This window comes from Canis aureus, chromosome 18, assembly GCF_053574225.1.
Source record: "Canis aureus isolate CA01 chromosome 18, VMU_Caureus_v.1.0, whole genome shotgun sequence".
NCBI lineage: Eukaryota > Metazoa > Chordata > Mammalia > Carnivora > Canidae > Canis > Canis aureus.
In genome coordinates, this window is record NC_135628.1 from 19,623,518 (window position 1) to 19,640,566 (window position 17,049).

At 40.6% G+C, this 17,049-nt stretch overlaps 1 protein-coding gene and 1 long non-coding RNA gene across 2 annotated transcripts in view; one reads left to right on the top strand and one right to left on the bottom strand.

Annotated features, from left to right (window-relative positions):
* Nucleotides 1–6,220, bottom strand: part of CREB5 (cAMP responsive element binding protein 5) — a 494,841-nt gene extending 488,621 nt beyond the window's left edge. Inside the window, exon 1 of the mRNA XM_077856412.1 lies at nt 6,089–6,220. The gene's annotated coding sequence lies outside the window, so the exon portion shown is untranslated. The remainder of the gene's footprint in view (nt 1–6,088) is intronic.
* A 165-nt stretch (nt 6,221–6,385) lies between these two features.
* LOC144288283 (uncharacterized) lies at nt 6,386–8,214 on the top strand. The gene is made up of 2 exons (XR_013356243.1): nt 6,386–6,618; nt 7,594–8,214. It is a non-coding gene; the product is annotated as an uncharacterized LOC144288283 (long non-coding RNA).
* Nucleotides 8,215–17,049: the final 8,835 nt, after the last annotated feature.

A 17,049-nucleotide genomic window follows, 5' to 3' on the forward strand; every position in this document is an offset into this window, starting at 1 on the left:
GTATTTGCAAGCACTACAGCAGCTTATATATTGTGCTCAACCGAACAGGTACTTAGGAAATTCCAAATTGAAATTTTTTTCTTCAAACGGTGCCAAAATAAGAAGGAACTAGTTGAACCTGGCTGGCTCAGTCAGTAGAGCATATGACTGTTGATCTCAGGGTCATGAGTTTGAGCTCCATGTTGGGCATAGAGAGCTCACTCAAAAATTAAAAAAGAAAAAAAAAATTAAAAAAGAATAAAATAATAAGATTTTAGGGGTGCCTGGGTCGAGCAGTCTGTTGAGCATCCAACTCTTGATTTCAGCTCAGGTCATAATCCCAGGATCATAGAATGGAGCCTTCTATTAGGCTCCACACTCAGCAGGGAGTCTGCTTGAGATGGCCTCTCTCCCTTTCCCTCTACCCACAACCCATGCTCATGCTCTCTCTCTATCTCTAAAATATTAAATTAATCTTTTAAAAATGTCAAGATTGGGGCATCTGAGTTGCTCAGTGGTTAAATAGCTGACTTCAGCTCAGGTCATGATCCCAGGGTCCTGAGATTGAGTCCCAGGTCAGGCTCCCCACGGGGAGCCTGTCTCTCCCTCTGCCTATGTCTCTGCCTCTCTCTGTGTCTCTCAGGAATAAATAAAATCTTAAAAAATAAAATATAAAAATATCAAGATTTTTAAAAGAAGGAACTAAACCATGTAAACATTCTATCTTACACTTCAGTCCCATGTTTTTCTTTTTTTTAAAAAAAAAAAAAGCAAATATATTTAAGTTACTAATTAAAATCCTTCTAGGATTTCCTGTTGCCTCAGACTCAAATCACTTCTGAGGCCGTAAGGACTGCCTGATTCACCCTGAGTATGTCCCCATATACTCACATCTCTCCTCCAGGATTCCGAGGCTCCAGTCACACCAGGTTTCTCCATGTTTCCTGAATTGCCTTCAGCACCACTGCAGGGCTCTTCCCTATGCCTGGAGCAGCCACCCTTGGGCCCTGCCCTCCTTACCTGCCAATTCCCACTGATCATTTAAGGCTCAGTTTAAGGAAGAGTACCCCCAAGACCAAGTTAACTGCCTCTGTAGTATGCTCTTATAGTCCCTGCATTTTTTTTTTAAGATTTTATTTATTTATTTGAGAGAGACAGAGCATGAGCAGGGTGAGGAGAAGAGGGAGAGGGAGAAGCGGAATCCCCACTGAGCCAGGAGCCCAATGCAGGGCTTGATCCCAGGGCCCTGAGCCACCCAGGCGCCCCGGCCCTGCTTTTCTTTGTGTAGTAGTCAGTATTATTTGGAATCAGATACTCAATCATTGTCTTCCTCCATAAGATCAGGGACCAAGCTTGTATCATTCACAGCTGAACCCTTGGGACCCAGCACAGTTCCAGGCACACAGTGCCCAACAAATATGTTGAGAGATTTTAATAAATCTAGAGATGACAAATTTAAGCTTTCAGCCAAACCCACCTGATTTGTGGTAGCCCTGATATGCCAGGTTGAGAAGGAGCCTGAAATTACATCGTGTCATAGCTACACCCCTTCCATGGCTGAGGGGGCTGCAGGAGGAACAAGGGCATCTGACATCCATCTCTTTATTGGCAAAGAGGTAATCTCTCAGGTAACACTGCTCTAAGTTTAACGGCAAACCATTAAGTTCAAAGAAAAAGTACAAGGGTGGTTATAATCTGAACAGGCAAACTTCAGAGCTACACTTATACCACGAGAACAAGGAAGCCAAAATTGGCATCTACCAGATGCCAATTTCAGTCATCATTTTCACATCTTGTACTATTCATAAAACCCTTTTTATGACTATAAAATTGTATCTGCATGTACTGATACCATTTTTTTTCCCACCTGTTTTAGAATTATGTGCCACTGTGAGTAAGAAAAACTTCTGATTTGGGTGTTTGCCCTGGGGGATACCAATTCACCTAGAAATAAGCCGTAGCCTCAGAAAGGAGCCAAGGTTGTGGAGTGGAAAGCCGGCAGTATTGTCACACTGTGATGGCCTGTATGATGTCAATGAAGGATAACCCATATCCCTTCCCAGCCTCACTGTCCTTGGCAAAATGGGGACCTAAGTAGGCAGTAGGCACATGGAGAGCACTCAGTAAGTGATAACTATTACAGCTCATATTCAGTTTGACAGTTGGGTTTCTGCTGACTGTGAACATAAGCAGCAACTATCACAATTAATGACACTTAGCCTGGCTGCAGCTCGAGCCAGGAGAGAGTGGCTTTCTAACACAGGTGGTGCAAAGATATCATATAGGGGTATTCACTGCAGCATTGGTTGCAATAATGAAAAACTGCTTTTTCCATTATTGCAATTATCTAAACAGCTATGAGCACCAGAATGGCTGACTAAAAGCAAGCCTGCAGAAAAGCATGATCCCATTTTTTGAGAAACAAAATCTGGACATGTCACATCCATTTACACACACACACACACACACACACACACACAACATGCCAGATATACAGACAAATACCTAGATAGATTCCCATATACCATAACAATAGTTGTGACTTCTGAGGAGGAAGCAACATTTACTTCTGTATCATTTGAATTAGTTGACAAGGCAATGTATTATCTCATCAATCAATCAGCCAATAAGTATATAAATGAATGCTTGAATGATGGTTTTGTCCCCAGATCCAATGTGTGGGGGTGGTTTTCCCACACCACCAAGCAATTCTCTGACACCAGCTGGGTGTCCTACAATTCAACTCAATTCTCCCACTATCTATTACAGATGGCATCAGATCCACAGGTAAAGGGCTCAGTCCCACAAGACTGCCCCTCTCATGCCAACTGAAAGTCCAGGTTGTTACAGATACTTCTGACCCACTGGCTATAGATTGAAAGTTTAACAAGACAGGAAACAACAAATGTTGGAGAGGATGTGGAGAAAGGGGAACCCTCCTGCACTGTTGGTGGGAATGTGAACTGGTGCAGCCACTCTGGAAAACTGTGTGGAGGTTCCTCAAAAAGTTAAAAATAGAGCTGCCCTACAACCAGCAATTGCACTGCTGGGGATTTACCCCAAAGATACAGATGCAGTAAAATGGCAGGACACCTGCACCCCAATGTTTACAGCAGCAATGTCCACAATAGCCAAACTGTGGAAGGAGCCTCGGTGTCCATCGAAAGATGAATGGATAAAGAAGCTGTGGTCTATGTATACAATGGAATATTACTCAGCCATTAGAAATGACAAATACCCACCATTTGCTTCAACATGGATAGAACTGGAGGGTAGTATGCTGAGTGAAGAAAGTCAATCGGAGAAGGACAATCATTATATGGTTTCATTCATTTGGGGAATATAAAAAATAGTGAAAGGGAATAAAGGGAAAGGAGAGAAAATGAGTGGAAAATATCAGTGAGGGTGATAGCACATGAGAGACTCCTAACTCTGGGAAATGAACAAGGGTAGTGGAAGGGAGGTGGGCAGGGGGTTGGGGTGACTGGGTGACGGAACACTGAGGGGGTCACTTGACGGGATGAGCACTGGGTGTTATACTATATGTTGGCAAATCAAACTCCAATAAAAAAAATATACAAAAAAAAAAAGGTTTCAACAGTACCTCTCCTTGAGTTTCATTAACGTCCTAGATTGGCCCACAGAACTTAAAGAAACACTTTACTTACTAGATTACCAGTTTGTTATAAGAGGAAGAGCCAGGTAGAGCCAGGTAGGAGATGCATAGGGCAAGATATGGGGAAAGGGCCATGAGCTTCCACACCCTCTCTGAGCATGCCACCCTCCCCAAATCTCCACAAGTTAGTTCATCAACCTAGAACCTCCCTGAACCCCATCCATTTGAGTTGTATGAAGGCTTTATTATTTAGGCATTAAATCATTGGCTATTGGTGACTGAACTCAATCTAAACCTCTAACTATAAGGCAGCCCAGGTGGCTCAGTGGTTTGGCACCACCTTTGGCCCAGGGCGCAATCCTGGATATCCAGGATCGAGTCCTCCGCATGGGGCCTGCTTCTCCCTCTGCCTGTGTCTCTGTCTCTCTCTCTATGTATCTCTCATGAATAAATAAATAAAATATTTAAAAATAAATAAATAAATAAACAAACCTCTAACTACAACACTGGTCCCCCTGGCAACCAGACCCCATCCTTAGATGACTTAAGGTCTTTCCCAAAGTCACCTAATGAACATCACAAAGACATTTGTATCACATTCATCACTTAAGAAATTCCAAAAGTTTTGGGAGCTCTATGCCAGAAACAAGATGAGGACCAAATATTTATTTCTTATTATAAATCACAACAGCCCAGGACAAAGTCGGTTAAAATCATAAAGTTTTAAAATAAGTCAAGCAGAGAGTTGATATTCACTGTAAAGGCTAATAATGCAAAGGAACCTAAGAGAGGCTGGGAAAGCATTGCTACTGAGAGATACAAACAGATGAGTCACCATCCACTCAACTCCATGAAGTCACCTCAGGAGTCCTCAACATGTCAGCAAATTCCTTCCCAGGGGCACCTTCCTCACTGTATCACACCAGGAAAGCTCAAAAGGAAGACAACAGATTTGGGTTAAATACCTACTCCTCCGCTTTGGGTTGAGTACCTACTGCTCACAACTGCTGGGACCAAGCTACCGAGAAAGTCCCCAGGGAGAAGCAAGTAACTCTGAAGGAAATAAAAGGTTGTCCTCCAAACCCTGTTCAGTAGTGGGAAGTAGGTTTATCCTAGGACGTTGTGTGAGGAGACTCAGAGAAGAAGAGCGAGCAAAAGTCTGGAGAAGAGATGCCACAAAGCCTGGAGATGAGGAAGCCTCGGTGTGAATCCAGCATTGTGTTCCAATGTGAAGAACCAGAGAGGCCCTGAAAGTGAATTGTAGAAGTTGCCTTGAACTTCACTACAAGAGGGATGCTAAATATTCCAGGTTACATTTTCATTTTCATTTTCTTTTTTTTTTGAAGACCAGGTTACATTTTCAGATGAGAGTGGCAACTCATAGCTCTGTAATTTAGGAGACTGGCAAAGCTACACTATTTTGAAAGCCGTATTTTTTTCCTGATTATGTAATTTGACAAGCACATTGCAAGCTTGGGAAATATGAAAAAGTCTCAATGAAGAAAATTAGAAATATACCGCTCAGAGACAATCACTATACACTGAACACTTGGGTGCATATACTTCCAGCCTTTTGTTTCTACAAATGCTATGTTTTTATCAAAAACAGAATCATATGGGCAGCCCGGGTGGCTCAGCGGTTTAGCGCCGCCTTCGGCCCAGGTCATGACCCTGGAGACCCAGGATCGAGTCCCACCTCGGGCTCCCTGCATGGAGCCTGCTTCTCCCTCTGCCTGTGTCTCTGCCTCTCTCTCTGTGTCATGAATAAATAGGTAAAATCTTAAAAAAAAAAAAAAAAAAAAAAAAAAAACCAGAATCATATAGGATCTACTACCATACAGCCTGTTTTTCCCCCACACGTCGTAGTATACCATGAAAATGTTTCCATTCAAATAAAGTTTCCACAATGTTTGACTAACTCTGCAGCATTCCATGGTACAGGTATAATTTATCTACTACCCCCCAATTAATGGATATTTGTACTGTTTCTTTTTTTTTACTTATAAAAAAATTAATATTTGCACATGCCCCTCATTTTCTTAGAGATTTCCTACGTGAAAGAGATAACGAACGAATTTGCAGTTTTCCATAACCACTGCGAGACTGTACTTCGGAAAGGAACAGAAAGACGCCTCCACTAATTGGGGAGGAAAGTGGTTTTCCTTCCATCTTCCCACACTCACCAACACTGGACATTAGCATTTGTTGCCGGAAGTGGGGGGCTGGGGCGAGGAACTATCTAATAGGGTGAAAACACAACTTGGTGAGGTTTCTTTTTTTAATTTTATTTATTTATCCATGAGAGACACAGAGAGAGAGAGAGAGGCAGAGACACAGGCAGAGGGAGAAGCAGGCTCCATGCGGGGAGCCCGATGTGGGGGGACTCGATCCCGGGTCTCCAGGATCACGCCCTGGGCCCAAGGTGGACGCTCAACCACTGAGCCACCGGGTGCCCCCATAACAACTTGTTTAAATGGTCATTTCTTTGCTTACTTGTGAAGTGGAGCACCTTCTACGTGCTGGTCATTAGATGGGATTCTCACAAATCCTCCAGGCCTAGGTGTCTATGATTAGGACAGGGCGTTTGACACCTGCCGGAAACGGCTTCCTTGTCCCGGAAGCGAGAGTCCCACGCATGCGTCCTGGGGGGAGGGGGCGGGAACGAACGTCATCGCGAGACCGATTTCCTCCAACCACGTGAGGCACAGAAGACGGGGCCTCATCTCCTGACCAATGAACGTCCGCCAAGGATATCTCCCGGTTCCCTACGCCAATGAGCTTCCTGCTTGGCCTCTGGCCCACCTTGCCCGGCTTTGTATTCCTTGCCTATAAATAGAGCCGCCCCCACCCCACCCCCAAACCCTCTCCGGGCCTGGCGGGGGATTTGCTGCGGCGTGTGGTTCCCCGACTGCAGTTCCTGTGCTATTCTTTCTGAAGAGACGCGATTTCTGGTCCTTCACCCTCGCCTCGCTACCCGTTTACGCTGACGATGGTTAAACCATGTGCTCCGGTCACAAAACAAGGTTTTTATTTTTATTTTTTTTAAGATTTTATTAATTTATTCTTGAGAAGCACAGGAAGCGAGGGAGGTAGACACAGGCAGAGGGAGAAGCAGGCCCCATGCCGGGAGCCCGACGCGGGACTCGATCCTGGGTCTCCAGGGTCACGCCCTGGGCCGAAGGCGGCGCTAAACCGCTGAGCCACCCAGGGATCCCCAAAACAAAGTTTTTAGACACCTCCCCGCCACCTTTATATTTTTCCCCCCGTAAGACTGGTATGAAAGGATTTCAATCTAAAACGGTACCAGAGAATAAAGAGTGAAAGAGAAAATGAGTGAAAATATCAGTGAGGGAGACAAAACATGAGAGACTCCTAACTCTGGGAAATGAACAAGGGGTAGTGGAAGGGGAGGTGGGCGGGGGGGTTGGGGTGACCGGGTGACGGGCACTGGGGGGGGCACCTGGCAAGATGAGCACTGGGTGTTATGCTATGTGTTGGCAAGTCGAACTCCAATAAAAACTAATTAATTAATTAATTAAAATGGTACTAGAGGAGCTTTGCGCAGTGGCAGTACCGTAAGCAAGTGAGGTTTATCCAAGGTGCGATTATTGCTAATTAAAATGGTACCAGAGGATATGAAATCAAGAATCCCATGCATGCACCCTCGGGAATACAACTTAAGAATTGAAGAGACAGGGCAGCCTGGGTGGCTCAGCGGCTTGGCGCTTGCCTTCCCCCCCCGCCCCCCCCGCGCGTGACCCTTGTGACCCGGGTTGGAGTCCCGCGTCGGGCTCCCTGCATGGAGCCTGCTTCGCTCTCCGCTTGTGTCCAGTCCCACATCAGGCTCCCTGCATGGAGCCTGCTTCTCCCCCTGCCTGTGTCTCTGCCTCTCTCTCTCTCTCTCTCTCTCTGTGTCTCTCATGAATGAATAAATAAAATATTAAAAAAAAAAAAAAAGAACTGAAGAGACTGATCTCCCATAAATCCCTAACTTACAGAAAACCAGAATTTACCTCCAGGCCAATGAATAGCTACCAAGAATCTCTCCCAGTCCTCCAGCCGATGAACTGACTGCTTGGGGTCCGGTTGGACCTCCTCGCCCTGTTTGCAACTCCTCGTTCCGTAAGCACAGCCACCCCCTATCCCTCAGAGCTGTCGCGTGTAGCTGCTCCAGTTTGCATTTTCTGAATTGCAGTTCCTCTGCTATTCAAGAATAAACTCATTTTTCTGGTAAGTCAAACTTTCCTCAGTTTAACTCTTTATTTAGGTTGACACTGAGATCGTACCTGTAACAGAAGACTTCTAGATAAAGAAAACAGGATGAAGCCCTATGTTTACTCTTGCTATCATTAGGTCCTACAGTAACAATGTTTAATTTGTACATTTGAGCTGAATTATAGCGTTTTGAATGCCAGTATTGGACTCATAAAAAAGCAGCTGTTCTTTTGAGCTATTTATTCCCTTATTAACAAGATTGCCTGATTTTATATTAAAACTATATTTATTTTATTTCACTTTTATTGCCAATGTAAATTAAATGGGTATTTTTCTTTGCATTTATTTAAACTTTATTTTTGAACACTTGTGCATAAAATATTATAAAATCCAGTTAACATTAATCAGGTCCACATTTCTCAAATTCTTATTTGCAATAGCATTAACTTAAATATGTATGTATATGTGTATATTTTGGATTGTTTCCATAAGGTTTTAGAAAGCGAGAAATTGGCCACAGGGAGGCAAAACTGGTTATTTATATCAATCCTTTTCTTTTATTGACTCATAGAAGTTCCAGCACAATATACAATTCCTATTCATCTTCAACAACAATGCAAATATTTGTGTTAAACAGCCTAATCAGCAGGCACGTATACATTTATTAGGTGTTCATATATTTTTACATACGGCAAAGTTAGGATACCAAAGAGAACAGTCCCTCTACATTAAAATGCTTGCACGTTAACTAGATAAAGGTTGAATCATTCCTCCTCCTGATTTATTGTTACAGTATTTTTAAATAATGTTTTATTGCTTCTTTTTTGTAGTAAAATGAAACTGTAATCGTACATTATTTTGTTTTTCTATTGGGTTTTAGTTAACTGTGCCAAGATGTAAGTGAGGGCCCATATTTTGAGGTCAACTGACCTCAAAAAAATATTCCTATGAATTAGATCAACCATTACATTGTCAAGGATCAACAGCATTTATCCAAATACACAAGGTTCATATAGGTCTGCTTACTGAATATATATTATACAAAAATCTGGAATTAGACAGGCTGCAGATAATATAACCTTGGGACTAGCAAATTAGATCTCTGCTTTGAATTTCTTTAAAAAAAATCGGTGAGAGAAGGTGGAGAGCAGCTCTATGTTCCGCCATCATCTTATGAAACAGCATAGCATTCCCTCTCTTTCAAGTCCTATTTTTTTATAATAATTTAATCACCATAATTGGTGGGCAAAGAAGAGGTGATTTCTATAATTCTTGTGGGTCCAAAGCCAAACAGATGTGGCGTTCTGTTCTCTTAATGTGATTTTCCACATTGGTCTTGAAAGGTGGTGCTTGAGAGCATGATTTCTGTGCTGGAGAGAGGGCTGGCTCTCCTTGGGAGTGAGAGGTCGTGCCCTAGGGGCCCAACAGGCTCCTTAGCGCGACACTCAAAGCCCTTTCTGCCTCTCTCAGCCTCAGCCCCCTCAACTCAATCCCAGCTCTCTGAGACTTTGCAAGATGCACGAAAACTTCTGGCTCTCGGTTTCTTCATCTATAAAATGAGGGGATTGGATTCAACATCTAAGATCTCTGCCAGCTCTAAATGCTGTGAAGTTGTTATATTAAAAGTCCCATGGTTTCAATAATTATAGTTGGATTTTTTTAAGTAAACATAACAAAAATGCATTAAGTTCATTGTATGTTTTAGCCTTAAGATGTATGAATCACTTAAAGTAAGACAGATTTTTAACCTGTTATATTCACTAAAGAAAATCATATATGATATATTTGTTTCTAAAATAATTTGACATTAGTATTTCTTCTCAGTAGAAGCTAGTAGAAATCTATCCAAGAAAACCCTCAAATTATTAACAAAATGCTTAATGTAATGTGAAATAAGTAGCTTTTTTTATTTGCTGCCTCACTACTGGAGTTTTAATATTTTAATGTGGTGTATAGGAATACTGAAATTTCTCGCTTCATTTAGCTTAAATAATTTTCATCTTAATATGCCACACTTTTGGCTTAAATAATACGCCATTTTTATTATAAAATAAATTAAATTTTCTAATTCACTCAAATATCTTCTGAGTTTGTCTATTTGATAAAATGTCCTACCGAACACATTATTTTTTTCTTTTATTTTTATTTATTCATTTGACAGAGAGAGAGAGAGAGTGCGAGCGCAGAAGCAGGGAGAGCAGCAGGCAGAAGCAAAGGGAGAAGCAGACTCCCCGCTGAGCAGGGAGCCTGATGCGGAGCTTGATTACGGGACCCCAGGATCATGACTTGAGCTGAGCCAAAGGCAGAAACTTAACCAACAAACCACCCAGGTGCCCCTCACATTATTTTCTGAAGCAGTTTCAAAAAAAGTTAGATCAAGGATCTAACTCAATTTAGTCATTTTTACTATTTAGCAAACCTTCAAGGGATTTTTGTCTCAAGGTGAAATTTTTTAAGACTAAACCACAGATCCAAAAAGTATTTTTTTAACTTTGAGGAATGATTAATATTGTTGATTAAAATGATAATATTGATAATATTAATTATTAATAATATTAATATATTTAAAGGGTAAACATGATTTGTTTTTTAAAATTTTTATTTAGATTCTAGTTAGGTAATATACAGTGCAATATTGGTTTCAGAGGTAGAATTTGGTGATTCATCACTTACATACAACATCCAGTGCTCATCATAACAAGTGCCCTCCTTAATACCCATCATCCATCTAACCCATCCCCCACCCACCTCCCTCCATCAACCTTCAGTTTGTTCTCTGTTGTTAAGAGTCTCTTACGGTTTGTTTCCCTCTCTCTTTTTTTTTTTTTCTGTTTCCCCTTCCCATATGTTCATCTGCTTTATTTCTTAAATTCCACATATGAGTGAAATTATGTGGTATTTGTCTTTGTCTGACTTATTTCACTTCACATAATATACTCTAGCTCCAGTCACATTGCTGCAAATGGCAAGACTTCATTCTTTTTGATGGCTGAGTAATATTCCATTGTGTGTGTGTGTGTGTGTGTGTGTGTGTGTGTGTGTGAATGTGTCTGTGTACATGTGTGTATACACACACCATATCTTCTATATCCATTCGTCAGTTGATGGACATTTGGGCTCTTTCCCTAGTTTGGCTATTGCTGACAATGCTTCTACAAACATCAGATGCATATACCCCTTCAAATCTGTACTTTTGTATCCTTTGGATAAGCACCTAATAGTACAATTGCTGGATCATAGGGATGATTTGATATGTAAACACGTGGTAGAATGATTATCGAGATCAAGGTGATTAGCACATTTATCACCTCACATAGTTAACATAGTTAATTTCTTTTTAAGAAATTGTTTCTTGGTACCCGGGTGGCTCAGTTGGTAAGTGGCTGCCTTTGCTCAGGTCATGATCTCAGGATCCTGGGATCCAGCCCCACATGGGGCTGCCTGCTTAGCGAGGAATCTGCTTCTCTCTCTCTCTCTCTCTCTCTCTCTCTCTGCCCCTACTCTCTGTTCATGTTCACTCTCTCTCTTTCTCTCCCTCTCAAATACATAGATAAAATCTTTTTTTTAATTGTTTCTTAATAATTGTTTATGTCACATTAGGCAACAACTTCAAGATCTCGAGTATATCATTACACCTCATTCTTCCTTCTTTTCTGAAGGATACAAAACAAATCCATGCACAACAAAATTCATCTCAAGGCTGTATCTTCCAGAGATTGGAATGCTTTCCTTTTTCTTTTCTTTTTTTTTTTTTTTCTTCTTAGAGTACAGAATACCTTTGGCCAATAGGGATCTTATTAAAATGTAGATCTTGGATCAATAGATTTGGGGTTGGACCTCAGTCTTAATTTCTAACTTATAACTGAAAACCACCAAGCCAGCAGCATCAGCATCAGCATCACCTGGGAGTTTGATGGGAATGCAAAAATCTCAGGCCCTGCTTCAGACCTACTGACTGAGCATCGGCATTTCGTAAGATCCCAGGTGATCTGTGTGAACATTTAAGTAGCACTGGTCTGCTTCAGTTTAGGGCTTATTTCCCAATGGGGTTTTTGGTCAATTTTGCTCCCACAATTCTAAATTTTGCTCTACATCTAGTCTCAAGTGAGTGTGTTCTTCCCCTCACACACTTTAAAAGTATGAAAATCCCTTTCTGACAGTTTGACCACAATCCAAGGACAGCTGAAACAACTGGTTCTCTGCTGCCATGCCAACCTGAACAGTTTCAAATCAAAAGGGAAGTTTGAGCAACTTTTCTCCTAGAGCAGGGGTTCTCAAATCCGTCCACACCTGAAAATCACCTGGAAACCCTTTTAAAAAGACCAAAACTTTGACCAGGTCCCAGACCAATTAAATCAGAATCTCTAGAGCAGTGGTTCTGAAATTTCACGAGGATCTGAATCACTGAAAGGTTTGTTAAAACACGGATTGCTGGGCCCCAAACCCAGTCTCTGATTCAGTAGGTCTGGGGTAGGGCGTGAGAATCTGCATTTATAATAAGTTCCCAACGTCTGCTAATGCTGTTTGTCTTTGGACCACACTTAGAACCACTGCTCAAGGAGTCAGTACTGTGTAACAGTATTTTTTAAAATCTCTTCAAGAGATTCTAATGTGCAGTCAAGTTGAATAACCCTTGTTCTAGAGAAAGATGTCATGAGCATTAAAAAAATAGATTGGTTTCCCATACATCTTGTGAAACCTGTTTCATCAAATCACATACACTAACACCCAACCAATTTCCACACAAACTATCCAAGTTTCAAAACTTCTTGGCAAAATGAAATGTCCAGAGGTTTGTTGTTGAGTTCTTTTTTTTTTTTAATATGGGTTTGTGTGTTCACTTCTAGTATTTGAATCCCTCAAAAGCAAGGACTATACCTATAACACATCTTTTTACCCCTTATTAGCAAACACAGGGCCTGGCCCAAAAACAAACAAAAAAAAAAAGTTCAGTAACAGCTTATAGAATTAAATCTCTCTACCATCCACTCAACATCAGCCACCTGGAGACAAGCACACACTGTCCAGAGAAGGACACAATGGCCTGAAATTTTCATTTTCCACCAAGCTGCCTTGCCAGCATATAAATGTAATCAAAACTTCTGAACGTTGCCACAAATATTCGACAAGCAAATTATCCGTCAGCCAGCATGTAAATGTGATATCCTCAGTGGGAGCCAGAGCTTGAGGACCAGTGTCAGATGGGGAAGGTGGGAGCGCAGTTCAAGCAGTTCCCTTAGAGGTAGTGAAGAGTCAAAGGTTGAGGAAGATGAGCAGCCCTCCCTGCGTGGCTGAAATGAAACACCTAAGGTTAAAAAGAAAAGAAGCAGCAGTAATAGCAGCAAGATGGACAGTAGCTATGACAGAATAGGAAAGACAACACCTGAACTCCAATAAAAAAAAAAATTTTTTTTAAAGGAAAGACAACACCTTAAGAAAAACACCACGTTACATAGTAATAGATGCAGTGATTAGGAATCACTGAATAATGACATTTAACTATCAAAATCGTAGTGATACAGATTCTGAGCTGATTCTTATAATACACACTATGCAAATTCAATTTTAAGATAACTTTGGAGGGTACCTGACTGGATCCATTGGTAGAGCATGTGACTCTTGATCTCAGGGTTCAAGCCCCATCTTGGGAGTAGAGCTTCAACAACAACAATAAAGATAACTTTGAGTCAATCAAACATATCATGCAGTGCATTTATTAATCAACCCTAGCTCTTAAAGTTTGGTAACACAAAATTGCAGGATTACAAAATGGATCTATTTAACGGTGAGCAAATGTTAAGCAAATGTGCATTGGTTCAAACTGCACAATCAGTGCTAGTGAGTAACACTTCCCAACGATTTTGGGGAGCATAAACAAAACATCCATTACTTCTATATTCATTTAAGAATATTCTTTTAAGGATGGTAAGAGAAGGATATTAGCAGGAAATAGAACTTCCTGGGATGATGGAAATGTAGAAAATATTCACTACTAGTCACATGAGACTATTGAGTGATTGAAATATGGCCACTGTGACTCAGGCCTGAATTTTTAATTTATTCTATTTTAATGAATTTGAATTTAAATTTAAATAGCTATACACAATCAGAACCTACCGCACTAGACATATAGGTATAAATGGGATATTACACAGCCATCAGAAAGAATGAGTACGGATGGCTCAGAGGTTTAGCGCCTGCCTTCGGCCCAGGGCATAGTCCTGGAGTCCCAGGATCAAGTCCCACATTGGGCTCCCTGCATGGAGCCTGCTTCTTTCTCTGCCTATGTCTCTGCCTCTCTCTCTCTCTGTGTCTCTCATAAATAAATAAAAAACTAAAAATCTTGGAAAGAAAGAAGGGAAGGAAGGAAGGAAGGAAGGAAGAAGAAAGAAAGAAAGAAAGAAAGAAAGAAAGAAAGAAAGAAAGAAAGAAAGAAAGAAAGAAAGAAAAAGAAAGAAAGAAAGAGAACCTACCATTTACATGGACATGGTTGGAACTGGAGGGTATTATGTGAGTGAAATAAGTCAATCAAAGAAAAACAACTATCCCATGGTTTCACTCATATGTGGAATATAGGAAATGGTGAAAGGGGAGAAGGGGAAACTGAGTGGGGAAAAATTAGAGAGGAAGACAAACCATGAGAGACTCCTAACTCTGGGAAACAAAGAGTTACAGAAGGGGAGGTGGGTGGGGGGATGGGGTGACTGGGTGAGAGGCACTAAGGAGGGCACTTGATGAGATGAGCACTGGGTGGCAAATTGAATTTAAGTAAATTTTTTAAAAAAATGTCTTTGGAACCAGGGGAAAAAGACATCTAGGTATAGAGAATAAAAGTGATAGCCACTTTTCTCTGCAAATAAGCCTGTAACCTTGTCCAAAATATGCCTCTTGTTCCACTCCTTGCACTCCCCAGATCAAAAAGAAGACAAACTAAAAAATACTCCAGTTAATCTCATGTAGAATAAAAACACCAAGACTTTCAACATGAAATCCATACTCTTTGAAAGGCCACAGACTTCCTCACTTTTATAAACAGTCCCCAAGAAAAAGCAATCACACTGGGCAACAGCTTTTGTGTTTATAAATCTCAGTCCTTAGGAGGGAGGGAAAGACCTTTTTTAAAGCCCAGATCTTTTTACAGACTTCCAATTGTGCCACCCAGTGGCAGTATGCTTGGTTGAATTTCTGACTCCAGCAGGATCCTTTCTGGCGAGGGAAGAATCCTACATAGTCAGAATGCTAATAAGTAGTGCGGCTGAGATGGGAGAATGATGATAGCAGAAGTAGCCTATCCTATCCATTTGCACCATAGTTTTGTCACGTTTATTTCCATCTTAAGTCAATCAATGCTTTGTTCTGTAGCCTTTCTTAAGAAGAAATGCAAAAGTAGCAATAATCATTGTGTTAAACATTCAAGATTTTCTTGAATTCCCTCAACCCAAAGTATTTACATTATGAGAAACTTATTTCCCATGCGTCAAATATTATATGAAGGTATTGGATGGGTTTTTGCCTTTAATTAAGAATTTTTAAAAATAGAAAACTGAGTGAGCCAGAAACATTTGGTAACATCTTTTTCTGTGGGTTTAAAAACACTTCAATATAAAATTAAACGCAGATGTATAATTTGAGAGTTCATGAATCATCAGCTTATGTACATTTATAATTACACTAAACTTAAGTATTCCAAAAGCCACATTAGTCTCTGGCTATTGTAGCTAATCCTCTGGTAAAGAATTTGAATGGTATTCTAGCATTACATTTTACTTAGAATACACTGTTACAGAATTGTGTGTAGGTTTAGTTGGGGTTTTTTTTCAATTTAGAATTCCTCTGAATGGGAAAAAATGTTTAATATGAAACACAGGTAAATTCCTTAGAGATGTAGATTCCAAGAAGCAAATATCTAAAGAGCAAAAAGTTAGAGTAACTGAAAATAATCAGCACCATACAGCATTCATTGTCATTGTAAGGTAGGCAGATGGTGCGCCCCCAGTTTCCATGACTCAAGAGGGCTCAACTCTGTACTAAGTTTGGCAGAGAATTGTGCTGAAGCCCAAGATCTCACAAAATGTAACTCCAGGAGACATTTTAAAGTGACAGAAGCTTGCAAATCTTCCCTGGAACAAATGCAAAGCAAAAGTGAGCATAAACATGAAAATAACATGAATTTAACATTGGCCCAGTTGGCATGAATTGACACTCTTGTTGGCAGTCTTAGCAGAAAGATAAAGACTGGTTGGATACAGGAAATCTTAAAAGACGTTCAGTGTGGAGAGGAAAGAGCCACATTATGTGGCTTGGATTTGCACTACATAATTAAGGCAAAGGCATTTGTTTCCTCGTAAGGATTTCTGAGTTCTCCTCGGAAGAGCTCTGCTTCAGATTTTCTTTTTTTTTTTTTTTCTTTTTCTTTTTCTTTTTTTCTTTTTGCTTCAGATTTTCCAGAGTTCCCCAGTATCTGTTCTCACACAGCAGGTCCTCAGTAAATTTGTTTCTTGACACCATAAATCAATCCTTAGATGCCTCCATCACTTACCGTCTCTGTGGCTTTGGGCAGGCCACTTACAGTCTAAGCGGTTCTGAAGTTTTCATCAGGTTATCCAAGTAGTTCATGATGCCAAAGAAGGTACAAACTATTACATGAGATTCTTTGGATCCTAGGACAACACATAAGCACAAAAAGGGAGATTCTGCCAAATGTGAGGCTACATGCCAATTTTGAACTTAGGTAAAGAGACATATATTACAATAAACAAGAATTGATGAGGGAAGTCAGATGTGAAGGCTTCCCAGAGACTCCCCAGCTATCCCTCACTGTGCACAATGGGCAATATTTTCAAAGCACTATCTTGTAGTCTAGTGATTACTGACTTACTCCTCTGCCTCCACCAAACAAAAGTCTTATCTTGATAATATTTTTATTCCCCAGGTCTAAGATAGTCCCTGATGCATAGGTGATGAACAAATGTTTGTTAAATGCATTAATATTACATAAAACCCTGTCATCTGGACTCTTAAATGGCAGCATCATTTGAAAAGCTTACTATCTTCCCTGAGGATATATTTTTTATTCAGAATACATTGAGTAATTTGTAAATACTCATATTTATTCTGAAAATATTCAGAATTTTGTGAATAAGTGGAAATACAGCTGGAATATTCTGGTGATGTTTATGTAGCTAAGTTAGAGAAAAACAATGCAGCTATAATGGAGAATTCATGAGAAAAACATACAA